Raw genomic sequence first — 5,615 nt, 5'->3', positions numbered from 1 at the left:
GACACAAGGAATCATTCATTCTAAGTGCTTTACATGTGTTGACTCATTTAATCCTGCCAGCAACACAATGAAGTGGGTGTTACTACTCTCCCTATTTAAAGTTCAGGGAATGGAGGCAAAAAGCATCAAGGAATTTGCAGAAGTTCCCACAGCCAGGAACTGACAAAGCCAGGATATGAATCAGGTATCTTGCTCTAGAACCCCCATGCTTAATCCATATTGCCTCTGGGTAGAAATCTCCATCAATGACCTTAGTTTCTTAAGAGAATCACTTGGAAGTCAAAGAGCTGAACCCATTACCTTTCCTCTAGCATGGCAGGCTGACTCATACCTTCTAATCCTGAGCAACTGAAGCTTTTCTAATGTTTCCAATGAAGCTGGTCTCCCATCTGTTATTTGATGATCTCCACTGAAGCTTCTAATACTGGCCTTGCTATTATTGATAAATCTGCCTTGGCTGCCCTGCCTGATTGGGGAGGGCCTTTTCTTCCTACCATTGAACTACTGAGTTGCCATCTTCTTATGATACTCCATCAACAGTTTTGTAGGGGAGGAGGGAGTGTTGCATTATGTCCTCAGGACAAGTCATTAAGGCTAGGCACATGGTACCACATCCATGACTCAGGCAAGAGGTCAGGTACCTACTTGAGAGTGATTCCCTACATAATAGTGATCCTCTGGCCCTCTGAACTCCTTTCCCCACTGGTGTATGTGCACAAATAGGTGGGAGGTGGTATGGTAAATGGCTACAACCACCAGATTTGGGTTTGAGGAATGTGTCACTATGGAAAAGTAACAAAACTCTCTATGCTTCATTTTCAACACTAAAGTAGGTGCGATGCTACCTGCCTTATGAAAACAGTGATAAAAGGGATAAAGTAGGGGTGATAATAATACCGGGCTCATACGGTGGTTGAGAGACTTAACTGAGAACAACCATATTAAAGATTTCACACAATACCTAGTACCAAGAAGAGCTCAGTGAGAAGCTTCTTATTTTTCTTCCCACTTTTATTTCACAAGTATTAATTTTAGTGTTCTGGGCATACTACCACCAAATATAAAGGGCTTTTGTAGTTTCACACAAGAGTCCTAACACTTTCAAAATCAAATAGGACTCCTGGTGGTTTGTACAAATTTCTTAAGCTTCTAAGGTAGACATATAACTTCACCCCCCACTGCCAAAAATTTCTAGAGGCACGTGTGGGATTCTAGGGAAGGTGGTAGCAATGATGATGTAAATTTTTATCTTTTTTTAGTCATCCCACAAAACAGAAAGAGACTAACACAGCAAAACCAAAATCCTTCAGACAATATCTACAGCAAAACAAAGAATTCAGACCAGCTCCAAAATATGAACAATTGAGGAACAACCATGAATACCACCAAAACCATGTAACATCAGCAAATGTGAAGGGGAAGCCAACAAGAGACAAAGAGATTTGTGTTGAACCTGAGATTTGGGGAACCCAAAATTGCCAATAGATACTCCCAAGGGAAGGGGAACACAATCTGGGGAAAACAGCCATAACTGGCAGGGGTCTTGCACAATTTAGTTTCTGAGCACAAGATCAGACAATACCAGAGCAGTCTGGGTACTATGAGCTCTTAGAAATAACAAGAGCAACCTTCCAAGACAAAGGCCTACATTGAGTAGAAAATACTGAGAATAGAATCTAATTTATGTAGGACAAGGTATTAGGGGGAAAGGAAAGAAACATTCCTGATAAAACTGGGGGAAGGTAACTGAGCCAGCAAATGTTAGAATAAATTAAAGCCATATATTTGAACGCTTTGAAATAACATCAGAATAGTGAACTCCAGAGCTATGAAACTAGTAAAATGATCCTGGCCCACACTCCCCTCCAAAGTGAATAGGAGAACTCATGCCCTTCAAGCATGATCAACAAAAAAGAATTGTGTTTGAATCCCACACAAAGTTATTTTAAGGAAAAAAGAGAATAAGGAGCAAAATGTCCCCACAGACAATAAATAAGCCAGAAATAAAGACAAAAATGTAGAGAGGAAAACAAAACCCAGGCACCAGATGGCTGCCTGGGTGAATTCTATCAAAACATTTAAAAGATAAAATGCCAATCTTACAAAAACTGTTTTAGAAAATAGAAGAGGAGGAAACACTTCCAAACTAATTTTATGAGACTAGAAAAACCTTGGTACCAAAACCTTATGAAGACACTGGACATTACAGATCAATATCCCCCACGAATCTAGACATAAAACCCTTGAAAATACTGCAAGATGCAACAGTATATAAAAAGGATAAGCTTCATGATTAAAGTTCACTTCAGGAATGCAAGGCTGGCTTAACTTTCAAAAAGCATTCAATGTAACCATATTAAAAAGAAAAAAAGGAGAAAAATCATATTATCATTCCAGTAAATGCAGAAAAACCCTTTCACAAAATTCAATACATATTCATGATTAAGGAAAAAAGTCTCTCAGCAAACTAATTCCTCAATCTCTGTGTTAGTATGGGTTCTCCAAGAAGCAGATACCAAAATAAGATTAGACATACAAGACATTTATCAGAGGAAATGCTTTCGAGAGGAAATAAGGAAAAGTCCTGGAAGAAGATGAATACAAATCTTACTTCAGGTGAAGGAGGAGAGGAGGAAGGTCAGTGGTAGAGAAGACTACAAAACTCCAGGACAGCTTTTAGAGTTACGTAAAGCCTTCAGGTCACCCACCCACTAGAGGAACCCCATGTCTCCTACGCATTGGCTGGGAAAAGTCTTTGGGAAGTGTCCCGTTAGCACAAAAAGTGAGGGATTTCAAAATGCAGCTGCTGGAGCTGTCAGGCTTTAATTGCCCCACACTTAGAAATCTGATAGGTACATTCTCCTAGCCACCAAGGTTGTAAAAGGGTACGTATGAAAAACCTAAAACAAACTTCATACGTAATGAAACATGGAACACTTTTCTTCTTTTTTTTTCAAGAGAATATTAAATCATTTATTGATTACACATGATAATGGATGATACACAAGCTTTAATCCCATCTATAATTGTATCTGATACCATAATTCAATTTAGATATATTGCATAGGATGTGCCAACAATCATATTAATAACCAAATAAACTCCAGGACTTTGCTTGGGTGACCCTTTTAAAAATTTTTTTTTAACGTTTTTATTTATTTTTGAGACAGAGAGAGACAGAGCATGAACAGGGGAGGGTCAGAGGGAGGGAGACACAGAATCTGAAACAGGCTCCAGGCTCTGAGCTGTCAGCACAGAGCCCGACGCGGGGCTCGAACTCACGGACCGCGAGATCGTGACCTGAGCCGAAGTCGGCCGCTTAACCGACTGAGCCACCCAGGCGCCCCATGGGTGACCCTTTTAACGGTGAACTCCAGGTCACAACATGTTAACTGTCAGTTCAACCACACCAATGTTTGTGGAGACAATGGCTTCTGTGCCCAAGCAGGTTGCAAATACATTTCAGATGGAATCTGGCATCACCCTGAAGAAATTCTAACTTCACACTGTTGGGGTAGTTTACCAAGATAGCTTCAGAATAGACTAACTTTACACGGCACATTTAAAAAAAGACACATTTATTCAGCATCATGATCAGACTATTACATTTAGCAATCAACAGCATGGGTGCAAAAAAAAAATCTACAGTAAAACCCTTTGTTGGAATGCTTTACACTTTCCACAGAACAGAAACTAAAATAACCTGCTATACAATTAGTCACAAATACAGTCCTCGAGTTTTTTGCCCATACACATGAGTATTGTCTAAAATATGTCTTCTTTGTAACAGCTAGGCCCTGCCACCACTGTGCTTGGCTGAGTTCACAAATCTGTTGTAACCTATAGCTTCCCTGTCACTTCTCTGGCTCTCCCCTCCTGCTAAGCTTTGTTTCCTGGCAGTAATTAAAACCTTACGCCACTGCCATAGCTACTGCTGCTGCTGGAACTGCCACAGCCACCTTGGTTTCATAGTTTGGCAAAGTATTGGCCTCCACCACCATAGGGGCCAGTGCTTGTGCCTCCAAAATTTCCTCCTTTCATGGGTCCAAAATTTGAAAATTGATTGTTGTAATTGCCAAAATCATTACAGCTTCCACCACCTCCAAAGTTGCTTCCACTACCGCTGCCAAAGCTGCCTCCACCTCCTCCATTGTTATAGCTGTCATAGCTGCCACTCCCGCCATAGCCACTGCCCTGGTTTCCATAACCCTGTCCACCACTTTGATAGCCTCTGCTTCCTCCAGAGTAACCAGGGCCGCCTCCTCCATAACCACCATCATTACCAAATCCGTTATAGCCATCCCCACTGCCACCATATCCACCACCATCTTGACTGCCACCAAAGCCACCTCACCCACTGAAGTTTCCTCCATGGCCAAAGTTGTCATTCCCACCAAAACCACCTCCACAACCACTGCTGAAGTTCCCAGAACCACTTCGACCTCTTTGGCTGGAAGAAGCACCAGCCATCTCTTGCTTAGATAAAGCTTTCCTTACTTGACTGTTGTGGCCATTCACAGTATGGTATTTTTTAATGACAATCTTGTCTACAGAGTCATGGTTGCCAAATGTTACAAAAGCAAAGCCTCTCTTTTTGCCACTGCCTCAGTCAGTCATGATTTCAATCACTTCAGTTTTCCCATACTGTTCAAAATAATCTTTTAGGTGATGTTTTTCAGTGTCTTCTTTAATGCTACTGACAAAAATCTTTTTCACAGTTAAGTGGGCACCAGGTCTTTGAGAATCTTCTCTCAAGACAGCCCTCTTTGGTTCTACAACTCTTCCATCCATCTTGTGTGGCCTTGCATTCGTGGCTGCGTCCACCTCTTCCACAGTGACATGCATACGTGACAAACCCAAAGCCTCTAGAGAACTTGGTGTTTGGATCTCTCATTACCACACAGTCCGTAAGCATTCCCCACTGCTCAAAATGGCTCCTCAGACTCTCATTGGTTGTTTCAAAGCTCAAACCTCCGATGAAAAGCTTCAGCAGCTGTTCAGGCTCTTTGGGAGACTCAGACTTAGACATGATGGCGGTAAGAGGGGAGACTTTCACGATGCTTACTCGGCGGCGTCCACGGGCAGAAAGGCAACACTTTTCTTCTAAGAACAGGCATAAGTCAAGGATGTCTACTATTCTGCATTGTACTGAGGTTTGGTCCCAGCCAATGCAGTAAAGGAAGAAAAAAAGCATAAAGCTTGGAAAGGTGTAAGTAAATTATTACACACGTAAAATACTTACCCCCAAATCTACCAATTAATAAGAGAATTTAACAACCTTTCAGAATACAAGATCAATATACAAATAGTAACCGCATGTCTATATACTAGCCACAAACAATTGGAAAATAAATTGAAAAATACCATTTACAAAAGTATCAAAAACCAGAAAAAGTTTAAGAGTAAATTGAACAAAATATATGCAAGCCCTCTACACTGAAAATTATAAAACATCTCTGGGAAATTAAAGAAGACTCAGATATATGGAGAGATATAACATGTTCATGTTGTATGAAGCCTCAATACTGTTAAGACGTCATTTATCTTAAGGTTGATCTATAGGTCCAACATAATCCTGTTATGAACTAAATTGTGTGCCCCCCAATTCATGTGTT

General features: G+C 40.9%; 1 pseudogene; it reads right to left on the bottom strand.

Moving 5' to 3' along the window:
- Positions 1–2,998: 2,998 nt before the first annotated feature.
- Positions 2,999–5,199, bottom strand: LOC132661457 (heterogeneous nuclear ribonucleoprotein A1 pseudogene; annotated as a pseudogene).
- Between the last annotated feature and the right edge of the window lie 416 nt (positions 5,200–5,615).

This window comes from Panthera onca, chromosome D1 (genome assembly GCF_046562875.1).
Source record: "Panthera onca isolate mPanOnc1 chromosome D1, mPanOnc1 haplotype 2, whole genome shotgun sequence".
Classification (NCBI taxonomy): Eukaryota; Metazoa; Chordata; class Mammalia; order Carnivora; family Felidae; genus Panthera; species Panthera onca.
The sequence above is the reverse complement of the archived record's forward strand: the minus strand, read 5'-3'. Positions and strand labels throughout refer to the sequence as shown.